Genomic DNA, 16,400 nt, shown 5'->3' on the forward strand with positions numbered 1-16,400 from the left:
AGCTGAGGGTTTCTTGTATGTTTTATAATGTTTTTGCTTTGTTCTTCTGGAAGTGAAAACCTAAATGTTAGCAAGGAACGTGGGAATTTAAAATTAATAGTGCCTCTTCTTCTCAAAATATTTCTGTTGATTTTGTAGCTATGCACTTGATAGTTCATAAAAACAATAATAATTTCAGTGCCAAAGTACAAAGAAGAAAAAACAGCCCGAGGTAGTGGTTTTCCAAAACTGCAGATACTATACATGCTAAAATATGTGGAAAAAAAAAAAAAAGGTTGTTGTTGGCAGAACATAGAGGGCAGTGATTAATCTCAGGAAGAAAGGGGCAGATGTCAGACATTCACCAGAATGCAACAAAAGTGAACGGCATTTAGAAAAACAAGATGCTTACGTTGCCCCAGGATAGCTCATCTTCAAACAAATACAGTAAGTATGATCAAATTGGCGCTTATCTTCAAAATGTCTTCTGTGATGGATGGCACAATATTTCTTCACTCCTTTTTGCACTTCTTAGGACACGTTCATTTTCTGAAATGAAAGCAAGATCATTTGAATACAAGGTCTCATGTATGGATTGCATAATGGGAAGTGGAAGAATCTTATTTATGCATCTTTCTGATTTCTTTTTGGAGCTCTTAGTACATATTCATCAGACAGACTTAATTGCTTTAGTTCTGTTGAATTATGTAAACACCCAGTGCAAGAGTCTCCATGTAATATAGCTTCGCATGTTTGTGCATTAAATCTCAATTATCTTGAGGTAGAAGCTGGAGTCACATCTGTGTAATGATGTAATGTCCACAAGTTTATGGGTGCTTCATGCACCAGTCTGGAAGGGAACTTCGTTTTCATACTGAGATGAAGACTTTACACAATAAGGCTGGTTCCTGGTGCTCTAAAGGCTATTAACAAGCATTTAGGCACAAGACACAGAAGAGTGGCTGCTGCTTTTTTTATTCCTGTGAAATTAATGTTTCATCACTACATACTACAAAAGGTGAAATATTTACAGTTCTGTTTGGTGCTAGTAAGATAAAAGGCTTTTAATTTATGGGAGGAATTTACCTAAACCTTAATTCTAATGCTCTGTATGTTTAGCTGGAGAATACCCAGGTCTGGACAAATATAAGACAAATTGAGTCTAAATTCTCCACAGCTGTGGCTGAATGGTGTCAAGGTGTCATAGGTAATCTGAGCTGGTAAACACTTAGAGTGGTCTCTGGCATGGGGACCAGCACCAAAAATACACAGCACAGCTAGGGGGTTAGTGTGGGCCAGGCACCATCCCCAACACACAGTTTGGATGCTGCCAGCCACTTCTGAAGTGTAAAAGAGTTTAAAATGTAGATGGGCTGCTCTGTGCTGGTTGCTCTGTGCTAGGGAGCATATCGTGTATCTTAAATTTACCAGGATAAACAGTGCTTTTCGGTTTGCTCCCTGCATGCTCTGATTTACCATACGCTAGGTTGCTTACAGGTGAAACCAAGGGATTTCTGAGATGGGGGCATGCCACTGCCACCTGTGCCTGGACCAGCTGCTGCAGTGTGTTATCGACCTTTGCAGCACCATCCCCTGCCAAGGCTGAGGTGGGGATGTCAGCCTGCCAGGAATGGCCTTGGTGCCGTGGGCTGTGATGGAAGATAGGGTATGAAGACATCCTGGATGTGATTATTATTGCCACAGAGGGGACAGAGGCAACTGAGCTACACTTCACGTGTCCCAGCAACACAGACATCTGGAGCTGATCCAGACACCATTCTGGGCCTTACCCTTGACATCTCTTCCTTTCACTTTTTCCCCTTTGGCTATAAAATTAACCACAGACCTTTGCGGGGATTTGTGGGTCCAGGCTGCTAGACACTGAAGCAAGTTTCACATGAGTATGTCTGAGTTTCAGCAGTGTACAGCAGTAATATTTTTTTTTCAGAGAAACAGCACAAGAAGAGAATAGTCTCCTCAACCTTCATTTCATATTGGTTTGTACTCCACCCCAATTACCTGACAGAGACCTCTCAGTTGGACAACTGGGCTTCTTCACGCACTAACCCGTCCTATAATTTACAGTGTCTATTCTTCAGGTTTCACAAGTATTATGCCAGAGACTTATGAATCAGCCTCATAAATTCACATGGAGCCCTGGTTCCTCTTGTAGCAATGGTGCGTACCTCCTGCAGTTCACCCGGTTTCCATACAAAATAGCCAACAGCGTGGAAAGTGTTTTGAGGATGAGTTCAAGGACTAGCCTTTGAAGTGGCTGTTCTTATGAAAGGAAACTTCAACGGCAGGGTGTATAAATTTGTGACAAGGATTAATTACAATACAGAACCTAAAAAAATGCACTCATAATGATTGGAAATAACTACAGCAGGGATAAGCCATTTGTGGTGTGAATACATGACTCAACAAACTCCCCTGATAAAAGGCTGAAAGCACTTGGAGAAGGTACTTAAAATATCTGCTGATCTGAATAACCTTTTTTTTTGTAAATAGATTAAGCAATAAAGGCTGCAGGACACCAGAGGAATGACTTGTCTGAAATATTGCTAAATACCTTCTGAAAGGCATGTAGTTGAGATAATATCTCTGATTGGAAACAAACTGGATTATGGAAGTCCTGTCAACTAGAGAGATTATATTATGCTTATATGGATTCACTCAGCAGCATCAAGTCAATTGTGATTAAGGGAGAAACCAAGCACTGACTTAAAAGTAGGCCCATAACGTGTTCTCAAACCAGTGTCCAGGGAGCATTGCAGTTCACAGCAAGTATGAGTTTAAAAAAAAAATCCTCAATCCTCTCTCTCTAATTCACAGTAAATAAAATAACTTTCTGAACAGTTGTGATTCATTGCTAGTAGGCAAACTATGAAAATTGCATCTCTTTTTTTTTTTTTTTCACACAGGTTTTAACACTCTTGTACTTAAAGAACAGAGCATTTAGAGCAGTGGGTTTTTTACCACATATTCCATGTCTCTTGCATCAGGCAGGGATCAAGCTTCACACATGATCCTGCAAATAACACACATCTGGAAATCCAGAAATAACTGTATATGTCATGTAACACTTGCTGATTACTGACAGGCTTCACTGTGGAGCTATAAGGAGTCACGCTGAGACCTCACAAAATCTGACTGCTCTTCCTTCCATGTCTCTCCCACCTCATTTGCACACTTTGGCAAGTTTTGGCACCTGGAGTCATCCGGCCTCAGTGTTATATCCATCCAATCTATCCACTCATCCCATGTGCTTGTAATCTGTAGTGAATTTAGCTTTCATTATTGGCAGAATTTATAAGCTGAGATTAGTTTATCTTTGTAGTACAAACTAGGTGGATATTTCTGTGGCAACATACTATGAACAGTCTTCTGAGAGAATAAAACACTAAAAGTCACCCTAGCCATTTTGGAAGATGGGATCAAAATTCCTTGGAAACAATCCCATGAAACTACTGGAACTATATTATTTTTAGGTTCTAGTTTTGTAAAGACCTTTGAGCAGCGCACTGCCAAGATCTGCAAAGCCTATGTCCATTTTCAAACCTGATTCAAGCAATAAAGGTGCAAGCCACAAAAGAAATCTGATGGTGCGATGGTACCGTGGGGCTTTCAGCAGGGAGATGAGGGATGAATGAAGTCCTTGCAAAAAGAAAAGTGATCTGAAACTGAAACTTTCCTATAACAGGAAGACACTCTGACTTCCTTACAGTTCACAGGATACAGGTGTTTATCTGCTTTGCCTTCAGCCTCCTACACCCCGAGCTTTCTTTAGAACCAAATCCAGTAAGTGTGGTCTGAGAAATACAAACCAGTTTGGGCCTTCCAGGTCTTTTTTTGAAATCTAATGTAGTCAAAATATGAGACAGCTACCTAGCCCCTCAGCATTACCAAAGATTTAGGATGCTCTAGGCTTGCCAAGAAATAATCTGGAAAGTGTGCAGGGAAGGATATGGATGGCAGTTTAGGAGCATGGGGAACTCTAGCAGTGGTTTATGGAGTATGGATTTGGAGGCGATGACTAGTCATGTTTGTTCTTTTGTGGACTCAATCCTTAGTCTTGTTAAATGCCAGTGGGACTTAGCATTCTTCACGACCAAGTCATGACTAAAAGTGAGTCTGCCTCATCTAAATCACTTTGATTTTATAATATTAGGCAAACTTAAGAGTGACTTCAGAAGAAGGTGTTTGGGAAGAGCTTGGTCACAGAACAGATGAATCATTTCTTCTAATAGCTGAAAAGGAGGGTTTGGGGGTAAAGGAACAGGCCAGAAGCTCTTGAACTCATGGTGGGAGGAGGAAGAGAATATTTTCTTAGCAGGAGGTACCTACAGTCTCTGCCTCCAAGCCCTCATCCGATCTCATTCCCCCAGGCTGCAGCAGCTGACAGAGACTTTATCGCATTTCCTTTCCCCACAACCTCCCCCTCCCCTGCCAGCTCCAAGTGGAGCAGAATACAAGCAAATTCCTCTGTCCTGCCCACGGCTGCCCTTCTTTCTCCTGCGCTGTGCGGTGTTACTACTCATCAGCAACATTTTCCCTGGCCAACCATTCAGACCTAGCCATGTCTGGTGTCCCCAGGGCTGTTGATACAGCACATCCCAGCACACAGGAAAGGACAAAAGAAGGCATAGAGGCTTCAGAGGGCAGTCACAGTAACCACAGGTGGTAGATTAAGTTGTGGCATGTTCATATGTATGTGCATACTTGGCATGCTCACGCCTTCAGCAGTGAAGGTCCTAATAGCATCCTGAACACGAGCACCACTCATACATTGCCTGCCTGGTCCTTGCTGCCCCAGTCCTGAGCAGAGGAAAAAACCTCAAGGTGGTTGTGCAGGGCACAGCAGGGACCTGAAATTCAGAGGATGTGGGGAATGTTTTGTCTCGTCAGTCACATAGACACCAGATCCTTGTAGGAAGTTCTGTCTTCACAAGGGCGTTCTCCCAGGATATCTGCTACCCCCAGAAGAAAAAGGTCACCATTCTTTCTTCCATTACCCTCCACCAAGGTGTGTTTGGTTGGCAAAGGATCAAAATGAAGCCAGGAATGGTGCAGGCAGCAAGCATTGCGGTTTCACTCCTTAAACAGCAGACATAGAATGAGCAAGAACAGAAATAATTCCTTGCTTTATGTCAGACCTCATCGAAGAGGGAGCAGTAGGAGCTGATACATGCTCCCAGCATGTCAGTCGGAAAGTCAGAAAAGGCTGGGATTAAATCCCCAGTTCTGGCTCCTTGTCTAGAGAGAGGAGCCTTCTCCAGCCCATGAAAAGTAATGCAATGGTGACTGAGGCAGCTGCAGGTTGTGAAAATCTGAGGTTCACTAAGACAGCCAGAGCAGCAGCCTTCAGAATTATTGATGCCAAAACAACATACATTCAACCTCCTGCAGTTGCTGACAAAGTTTCCTGCATGCTGTGCTGGATTTTGGTACAGATCCTGATAATCTCAGAGGTTCTCAAGACTCTGCAAGGAGGTAGCAGTGACTGAAGAGCATCAGAATGAAAAAATTCTCTGATATCCACCTTTAAAAATGTACCCACCTCAGCAATTACACTGTCTGATCATGCATAGCAATGATACACTATGATGTAGATAAAAAGAAGATATAGTTTGTGTACACTTACAGGAAAATGAAGGACAATGGTTGAGAGTGCTCTTGATATTAAAGCTGTCACCGAAATGAGGTTTGATTCTGGTAAAGCTGAAGGCTGTTTCTAAGTTTGGGTGCTGACTCAATGCCATCTAGTGGTGGTAGGGTTGGGTTGTTGGGTTTGTCTTTTTTTTTTTTTTTCTGATTTTATGGTCATGAAGTTCACAGCCAATTTAACATCATCAGAGTTCCACTTAATAAGTGTAACAATCTCTTGGTGTTTTTCATACCCTTGTGAAAATCGTCTAAATATTCCTCTAGGCTGAGCAACTAAAAGCCATTGATATATAACAATCAAGATATGCACAAATTCAGAAATATTTAAATTTTCATTAGTTCAAATAACCATACCCATCACAGACTAAGACTTTTTTCTATTGAAGGCAGCATTGCATCACAACTTATCCAACACTTCCAATTTTAAAATAACATCTTTGCTTCACTATGGCCTAAGGAAATAGGAACACCAGACTGACCAGCACGAATAACCTTGCATCAATTTGCCTAACAAAAGTTATTTCCTCTGATGATAGGCCTTACAATGAGCTGCATTTTCTTAGCTTTTAATTATGAGTACCAAGTTTCCAGGTGTTTGCCATCACACCTGGCCCCTCAGCAATAAATTCTTCTATGTCAACAAGAGTTGACAAGAACAGGAGTTAACAAGCAGGATTCATTTCAAAGCTTCACATGAAAACAAAGATGGTCTGAGCCCCCTGCCATCCTATACATGAAAAATGAGCTACTTTGGTGGTCTGTTATTTGCTTGCAGAGTACTGGCAGAAGTAAAGTGTCAGAAACAAATGTAGCCTTATCTTATTATCCCTACAGGCTGGCTGTGGTAGTGAGTGTAAATTAGAAGATACACAGAGTTGTGAACACTGTACTTTATAAGGTGGGTGTCCTGAAAGTGCGTTCTATTTATAACTGATAATTTTCTTAATATACTCCTCAGTCAAGGGTTTATATTAGCGTAGATACATTCATAAATATTTGGTATTCTGTTCAGTGCCATGCATTAAATGCAGCCTTTGTATAAGCTGTTGCTTTAATTTGTTCCTAGTATCAGTGCTGATCTACAGCTCACCTGGCAACAGGGACAGAGGAGATAAGGGAATTCAGTACGGACTGAGTGCTTAAGACACAACTAAAGGTGACAAAAGAAAAAACTCTGTGGGCAGGAGCTTAAGACAGCTCTGGAAAAATTGCAGTGAGATGATTCTTTGCTTTGTGTTTATTATATTAGTTTTTTTTTACATGGTCCTCTTTTTATGTTTACCCCTACTCTTTTTCTTTTTCCCTTATGAGTTCCATGAGGCTCCTCAAATCTGTCCTTTTACAGAGATGCAAATTCAGGTTTATCTTGTAAACAGTGCTGGTATAGGACATTGGATTTTGAAAGCTTGATTACTGCTGCAAACTTTTTCCCCCTTGTGAAAAAGCCCTCTGGGACTTCATTAGAAAAAGCCAACACATTGGAGCTACAGGTCCTTACACCTGCGAAGTTCTAATATGTTTTTATAAACTTAAGTGAATGAATCTGAAATCTAAGAAATTTTGTAAAAGCAAAGTATCTTTACATATATAGTACATGAAAAATCTGTACATGTACATTGAACATCTTCAACTGATGCATATATATATATAAAAAGTAATTTGCTTTATATAAGAGATTGGAGTCTTTTATAGATAAGACTAGAATCATATACAAGCCTGTTTCCTTTCCAAATTGTTGTAGTTTATGCCATTTCTGACAGTACTTGAAAGAATTAAGAACTGCTCTGGTCTGCTCTTGCAAACAGGAGAAAAATCAGCAATAAATGAAGGAAAACACTGTCGGTGACACATTGCTTTAATTTATTTCCATCAGAGGCAATGCAACGCCTACTAGAATTAGTTACCTTTCAGCGAAGTCCATTTTTCAACAGGAATTTGATAACTGACTTGTATGAACAGCATGAACCCTCAGAAGTTATCGGAAATGCCTACACCACTGTACTGTAACATCTTCTCTGCATATCTTCTTAGTTGCATCAGCTGGGGCTTTAGAAGCTTATAAGCTAGTATTATTATCAAACACTTTGCTTTTCCTGTGCATAAAGTCATAGATTTCCCAGCTGAACTGGATGCTTGGGAATTACTTCAGAGGAGGTTTAGAGCTTTGGGAGTGAGTCCCTTGAGATGTGTTTGTAAGAACATGGTATGAACACAGTAGCTGGCGGCAGTGTGAACAGACTGTAGCTCTTGATACTCAACCTTTCCTGTACACTTCTTCCAGCATTTATTTTAAGCCCTTGCTTTTAAAATCTTGAGAGCCAAAGAAATGAAAAATACTTTCTTCCACCTCTTCACAGCTATGTAGGGATTATGCTTGAAGTTTAGACTGGGCTGAGTTTCAAGCTTGCCAGATGTCCAGTTTAATTTCAGGAGGCCACCTGATGAAAGGCTTTGGGGAAGCCAGCTAGCATGGGCTTGGCCATCCTCCACCATCCCCTCTGCCTCACAGTGATGTCCAGTGCCCAGTGTTGGGGAGACAAGATGAGCCCTGTCTTTTCCTGCAGCGAGTATCACATATCACAGATGGGGTTTAATGGTCAGGCAAATACAAACCATTCATTGGTGGAAATTTGTATCTTTTTACCAGAAGCCACCAGCTGTGTCACTGTCACATTTGCACTCCCACTAAGCCATTGGAGTTGAAACTTTGTCTTGGCCTGTGCCCACCTCCCATTGTATTAAATCCTGACATTAACCTGAAATGGCAGAGTCTGTCTATCTAGCTGTAAATTAGACAATGCGATGGATCGGCAGCTGTAGCACCCACCGCTGTGATGCCAAGCTTCGTCTGGCGTGAGAGGCAGCTCTGGCATTATTAGTCACCCGTTGGCCAGGGCTGTGTGGGGTTCTTCTGTACATCTTCATTTTTACAGATGGGAGCTACATAAGAGTTAGGCCACTCAAAAGTGAAAAAAAAAGCAAAAAATCGTGTCCTTGCTGAGGTCTCATGCGACAACAGACAGCTAAAAGCTTTTGGGCTTTGGAAAAAAGTTCCCCTCTCTCTTCCTAAAGCCTTGCACTCACATTGATCATAATTTCAACAGAGAAGTGAGGGATGCTGTGAAAACCACCCCTGAAGTTTGCGATGGTTATTATGATCTAATTGGTTAAATAGCACTGGCCTCTTTTGAATATGTTTGAAGATACTTTTAATTATAAAATCCAATGAAATATCCTTCATGCTTTATTAAAAAGCAAGAACTAGTAGTCACTATTATGAAGAATTTTTTTACTGATGAAAGAAAATGAACGCCAAATAAAAAGATAATGAAATGACACTTACTCTTTTCCTCCTGTGAATGAATACGGTATTAGAATATTACTTCTGCAGAGCTTCCGAGCACTCCTGGTACGTCTTTGCACAACAGAGAGCTAATGGCAATTCCTCAAAGAGTTACATCATAAGGATATTATAGGGCTGCAGATGTGCCCTACTTATACACAGGGTACCCAGAGGCATTTTCTTGTTCCTCTTCTAATTTCCTTGTGCTTAATATTTTATGGAAAGTTCTAAGAAAAAATGCCTAATTCCTGCATCTTTAGATGTTTAAACACCTTTGAGAATCTGAACATAGGACAATTTTGGTAAAATGTATTATTCTTGTATCAGTTAGTATCAATTGCAATGACTAGTGCTGTGATGCCATCTTTCTACTAAAGAATCTGCTTTTGAAGACAGAACAAAATTCAATCAATCTCCTGAACACAGTATTGCCCTTCTGGTTTCAATCACTGCTTCAACACTTCCTTTTTCTCACCAGGTGTTTTGTAAGAAATGATTGATTTCCTCCAAAATACCATGTAACTTTAAGCAACTGGTGGCTGATCAGGTGTTAGCAAGACAGAACCTTTTTAAACCACACATTTGTGTGGCATCTTAACAGTGTTTTTGCAGGCAAAGGATAAGCATTACATGTGTGCAATGGCGGTCAATTTTTCTCTCCCAAGTATTTTCACGTGGAAGACAACTTATCAAGTGCAATTTAACAAAATGCACTGAGGAAAAATAGCACTAAATATGAGTTTACAAAACATCCTGCCTTTTTTTTGGAATAGTTCCCTCAACAGGGGAATTCCCTTTCATTTGAAATCCATTCAGCATTGTTACACTGAGCATCCACGACTCCACAATTCAAAAACTGACTAGAATCTGTCAGGTGACTCTAGGACAGAAGCGCTGAACTGATGTAATATATTCCTGACACTAGGTGAGTTAAGTCAAATCTTTTTTTTTTGCTGATAAATGATTTTTCTTTCCGCAGAAGTGCAGCACATATCACATTTCTGACTAGACTATGCAAAGACTGCAGTACCTACTCCTCAGAATAATAGCTGTGCATGGATATGTGTATATATAGAGGTCACTGATAATGTGAATAGGGCTTTCTCTCTCTCTCTTTCTTTCCTTCTTTCTACTTCATCTGTAACAAAGTCTCAGTTATTTTTACACCTTGTCTTCAAATAAATATTCTGCTCTACAATATATTTACTCTAGCTTCCTAGACAAAGCAACTTTTGACCTATGCTTCACATGAAATACAAATATGTTTGTATTTCCTTCTCAATTCAGGAAAGATATTTTCAAATGCTGCTCATCAGCCAGCTCTCAATTTTCCTGAAAAGAAATCCGCCTCCTTTGGTGGAATAACAGCTATATCCCCTCAATGGCATTCAAAGGGAATTTAGAGCCATGGGGCTAGAATAGTCACTTATTGTGGACAGGACTTGTTTAGTATGCGTGGGAACTTCCAGAAATGAAATTGTATTTCATGAATAGCATTCCTACAGTAACCCTCCTCCACCAAATCAGATGCTCCCTCTTCTCTCTGCACAACCACTGAGAAAGGAGGGAATAAAACATACTGTAAGCCAGCCTCAGCCATCCATCGCTAGGCCTAATCATCAGCAATTGTGTCACAAAGTAAAACCTGGAGCTCAGTAACTCTGGGATTAGGCATTTGAAGTGAGCTTTAAAATGGAGATTGCAAGAGAGTGTCAGAGCACTCTCACCAGATTTCCAGCTTCCCTCCATGTTCCAGGACTTCAGATAAGGAACCATTTAATAACAGCTTTACTCCTAGTTTCTTCCTTTATGAAGAAAGCTGCAACAATTTGCCATGCAGGCTATAAATATACTTTTGTCCCTGCAACCGAGCAAGATCTGATTTCTGTTTCTGTAACTGCTGCATTACACAAGCTGACAAGTTTTTAGTTTTATTGAGTTTTTTCTTTAGGCTAGACATATTTAAATATTATTGAATAATGACATCAGAAAAGAAACTCCAACTATGTTAAAAGAATACACTGATTGGTATCGTAAGTGAAATGAAAAAGAAATAGGAAGGCTTGTCTGGATTATAAAAGTAAGCAAAAATTCTTAGGAAAAGCTGCTAATAAACACATCTGGCAATTTAGCCACATCACTGAATCCTACCCATGACAAAAGGGAGTCTCACATCTGTCAGAAAAATGCATGTACTTGCATTTTCTATAGACATCTTCGAAGTGGCAATATATATAGCATATTTTTCAGTGAAGATAAATAAAATCACAATCGCATGCTAGCTGGTATGCTGTAACCACTAAAATGTAATTATGCTCCAGAATTACTCTTACAAATACAATCTCAATGATACTATATTCAAGGGGGAAAGAACATGAGTTAGAGTCAATACACTAATTGGTCAGAACACTACAGCAAATCAGAGCAAGAAATTAAGAAAACAGGAAAATACTAGCTGATAGGAATAGAGATTTTGAGTAGCCTGAGAGCTTTTCTACATTGAACGGAATCAAAAGCAGCAGGAGGAAGAAACAGCAGCCACAACACAGGAAGTATTGAGCAAGATGTTTTGAACTACCACAACAAAAATGTGTATTGTCTGCCCACAGTGTTTACTTAGATATTCACACATTAAATGTTCAATTAAAGTAATAAGATCAAAGCAGGTGGAAAGTAGTGCAGGAAATGTCAAATGTTGTTGTATGAATTCTTTGTGCTCTCTCAGAACCACTTGCCACTCAGCTCAATCGCCTGTCTTCAGAGGTGGTCAGCTCCTGATGCTTCAGGGGAAGGCTAATAAACAAAACAGGCGCAAAACAGAAGTGATTCTGTGGGAAAAAATCCTCTTTAGCTTTGTCAAGACACTAGAACTCTGGAACTTGAGTTTTATTTTATAATATTTGTTTTACCATAGACCTGTCTGTGTCAGGAGTCTGTTAGGAGTTCCAAAGGACAGGGGTGAACATGGGAACTCAGAATTCCACATTTCAAGCCCAGATAGACCATGATTATTATCTGTCTAAGCTCTCACCTGACACATTTCTCCATACACAGGTTGGAGAATATGTGTTCCATCCATGCCCCCTTGCCCAAATAAAGAGCACACTGAAGATCTTTCTAAAAACTGTGCTGTTTCATGCTAAGGATCCTCAGTGATGGCCCATTCACCACTGTTCATGGTTAAACTGGATGAATATTAAACCAGATCAGTTTCCATAGCTTCTAGTTGCAGCAGATGCACCTTCTTATCAGCTCATCAGACACTTAAGAAGGCCTCATATTCCTTCCTGTACCTAAACACAGTGGTCAAGTTTCTTGTGGTGTTCTTAGGCATCTGGATGAACCAAGGTCCTTAAGCACCTATTAGAATTGTTGTTTTCCAACTCCTGCATTTTCCAGTGTATTTTGAAATTTCTCCAGTTTGCATATTTATTTTGAAACAGTCAACTACTGCAAACTGAGGCTAGGCCCCTTCCTTGCTTTTATGTCATCATCCCTATGTAGATTCCCTTCCTTATAAAGAAGGGAATATCTATATTCCCTTCCCAGAATTAAGTAATTACAATTTTTATGAAAAATTCTGAGGTAATTGCCTAGCACTTCTCAGAGTCATGGCTTTCTGTGACTTCATTTCCCATCCCATAAGTGTTCAAAGTTAAAATATTCCACTTAAAATGTGAAACTGTACTAAATGAATGAATTCCATTTGTTTAGTTTTACTGAAGACATTTTTAGACATCTAAGTTCATGTATGGGGGGAAATCTTATTTCTAATGTAAGTGGTTGAGTTTATTTTGGAGTTTATACTAAAAATAGATTTTCAGGTCTTTTTTAATCAGCAAAAGAAGGTTGCTGGAAGATGACACCTATAACCAAATAAATTATTTCATTTTATACTGTCATCATTGCATAGTTCCTTTTCTTCAGTTATAATCTATTCATTTTGGGGGACTGTATGGCTTGAGAAGAAATTAATCTCCCTGATTATCTAATCTTATTCTAAAGTCTGCATTATTTTAGACTGAGAATCATAAAGAGCTTGATGAAATAACTGCCCTCATTTCTGAAGTGGTGTAAATAATATGTAGCAATTTAAAGAATATAATAAATTTACATTTGCTTCTAAGTGATGATGATTACTCCATAGCTTAACAAGAGGACATAAGCACCCATTCCCAGTTACAGATTCAATTCAGGACCTAACTTCTGGTTCACAAGATTGAAGACTGTATCCGTACAGCTGTAGATCATTATACATAGATATCGAGTTCAGTTTAATCAGTGTCCTGTTTACTGCCGCAATTATAATGGCTAGAACTTTATTAATACACACAGTAAAAGCAGTAGCAAACAATATGACATCTTTGACACAGACAAGCTTTTATCACATTGTGTATGATGGAAAAATTTCTCAGCTCCTTCATCTTTTCCACATTTGACAGTTAATTTAAAGTACTTCAAGTTTGTCTAGCACCTACACAGTTATTTAGTACAACCAACAATGATCATTCTTTGTAAATAGACACCAAATCTGAGGTCAATTTGAGGTAATTTATTCTAACACACTTGGCCTGAAGATATACATGAGAAGATGATATGAATGCTGGTTAAATGTTTCTAAGTAGATGCGATACATTTTACTGAAGAGCCTACAATAAAATGAGATTTGTGACTCTTCATGCTATTTACACAAGATAAATATTATGTAGACTGCAAATATTTAATCATCTTCATTTTATTTAGTCTCTCCAGCTTAATAGATTACTTCCTCTTTATCATTCCAGCTAAACTTTGAATGCTAAATAGCCAACCAGATTAGCAGCAGCCACAACCATAAGCAGAACTGACTTTTGATTATTCAGAATGTTCAGAAAATATGGACAAGAGAAGTCTACTGTAAGAAGATGTGAAACTTCACTTACTGAAGCAAATGCTCTAGTCATCAGAGTTGATTCACTAGACCATGACTACAACATGACTATACTCAGAGCAAGATTATAGCCTGTTGTTTGGGGAAGTCACCTGGAAAAGGGAAAAGTTGGGTTTCAGTCACTTCTGCAATTACCCCTTCATTTAAATACTTCAACATAATGTTAGATCCTTCCTCTTGCTGGAAGACTCTTCCATTTCTTTTTGAAGACTATTTCTTTTGTTGGAAAATCCTTGATGATCTTTCTTCTTCTTTTCGATGGGACTTTTTTTCCCATCAAAACATCTCTTTTCCTCCTACTAACTATGTAATACTTTGCAATGAACTTTGCCTGTTTGCCTTTCTGAACATGGATAAGCAGGGTTTCATACTAGTGGCCTCAGGGGCGTTCATTAGGAGTCAGGGCTTGAAAAGCCACTGGGAAGGAAAAGGGCATAGTCTGGAAAATAATTTTAACAGTTCTGAAAATGTAGAAAATTTAGCCTCTTTGTGTGTGGACTGTGTAAGAGATGACAGTGTCTTATGATGAAAAGGGCAGCCAAGGAAAGAAAAAAATAGTCAGGAGAAGCAATAAGAATTATGAAGGCATGCATCAGTTAACTCACTGATTATGCATTTGAATAATAAGCTGTTGTGAACATTGCTCTTCCAGGAAACGGCAATTTTGAAAATAGCATTAAAAGGTTTTCTGTACCTACAGCTTTCTGATGAAATTACCATGGGCCAAAAATGTATCCAATTACTAAACTACATCTGAATGTGCACAGCATGGCACATTAGCATCAAGAACAACTGAGGTCAGAAATGCAAGACAACGTAATATGTGTGAAAACTCTTACTGTTACTACTTTTCACATGTATTACATTGTGTTGTTACTACTATTGTTACTAAATATAATAAAAGATTTATTTAACTCAATACTTTTTTATACATTATTTTGCATAAATTATTAAAATGCTATCATCCATTTGAGTAATATCTACATCAGATATGTACAGAATTAAGAATATATTTCACTTTCAGCAAGTATTTCTGGAGCGTAATACCGATAAGCATAATAAATAAAGCTTTAATATGCTGAAATAGGGAGTGGATTTTCAAACTAGGAAAGAACTATTACAGAAAGATATGGTTCACCCATTTTTAATTTTACATACATTCTTCTTCAAAGGGGATCTATATGAATTATAATCTCTTACTTTAGAGAATTCCCATTTTTAAAGGTTTTATTTAATGAAAAATGTTTAAATAGTCTGGCACACAGAGCACACTGGATTTAATTAATTTCCCTAGCAAAAATATTGAATAAAATTTTCTAACAACTTCCTAATTTTTTGGTCTTCGTGAAAGTTGGCAGAAGTACTAAATATGAATGAGGTCTTTGAAGGAGTGTTCTTCAAAATGTTTAAAACAGGGTTACAAGGAAATATCACACCCATTTTTAAAAAGGGTAAAAAGGAGGACTCGGGGAACCACTGACCTGTCAGCCTCACCTCTGTGCCTGGTAAGATCATGGAACAGATCCTCCTGGAAGATATATTGAAACATATGGAAGACAGGGAGGTGATCAGAGACAGCCAACATGACTTCACCATGGACAAATCATGCCTAACTAATCTAGTGGCCTTCTAATGACTGCATGAGTGGTCAAGGGAAGAGCTACAGCTATCATCTGTTTGGACATCTGTAAGGCCTTTGATAAAGGTCCCCCACAGCATTCTTCATGCTAAGTTGGAGAGAAATGTGTTTCATGCCTGGATTGTTAGATGGATAAGGAATTGGTTGGATGGCCACTTCCAAAAAGTTACCATCAATGGATTCATGTCCAACTGGAAACCAGTAATGAGTGTTGTTCCTCAGGGGTCCTCACTGGAACCAATACTATTTAATATCTTCACCAATGACACAGACAGTGAGATTGCGTACGCTCTGGTCAAGTTTGCAGATGACTCCAAGCTGAATGTTGCAGTTGAGGGATGCTAGACAGGAGAAAGCTAGATGTGGAAGAGGGATGCTAGAGGGAAAGGAAGCCATTCAAAGGGACCATTCCAGGCTTGAGGAGTGGGTCCATGTGAACCTCATGAAGTTCAGCAAGGCCAAGTGCAAGGTCCTGTACCTGGGTTGGGGCAATGCCCAGTTTCAATACAGATTGTGGGATTAACCGGACTTGGGGGTACTGGTGAATGAAAAGCTGGACATGAGCCTACATTGTGCACTTGCAGCCCAGAAGGATGGGGAAAAATTTTACCAGGGCCTGAAGTGACATGACAAGGGGCAGTGGTTTTAACCTGAAAGAGGCTAAGTTTAGATTAGACATAAGGAAGACATTTTTTACAGTGTGGATGGTGAGACACTGGAACAGATTGTCCGGAGAAGCTGTGGATGCCCAATCCCTGGAAGTGTTCAAAGTCAGGTTGGATGGGGCTTTGAACAACCTGATTTAGTTGAAGATGCCCCTGTCCATGGCAGGGGTGTTGGAC

At 39.4% G+C, this 16,400-nt stretch overlaps 1 long non-coding RNA gene across 1 annotated transcript in view; it reads left to right on the forward strand.

The window, feature by feature from the left end:
- The window catches only part of LOC142053939 (uncharacterized), a 48,108-nt gene extending 44,050 nt beyond the window's left edge, over positions 1–4,058 (forward strand). The window contains exon 3 of the long non-coding RNA XR_012659383.1: positions 1,477–4,058. This is a non-coding gene — a long non-coding RNA (uncharacterized LOC142053939). The remainder of the gene's footprint in view (positions 1–1,476) is intronic.
- Positions 4,059–16,400: the final 12,342 nt, after the last annotated feature.

The sequence above is a fragment of the Phalacrocorax aristotelis genome, chromosome 2 (assembly GCF_949628215.1).
Source record: "Phalacrocorax aristotelis chromosome 2, bGulAri2.1, whole genome shotgun sequence".
Classification (NCBI taxonomy): domain Eukaryota; kingdom Metazoa; phylum Chordata; class Aves; order Suliformes; family Phalacrocoracidae; genus Phalacrocorax; species Phalacrocorax aristotelis.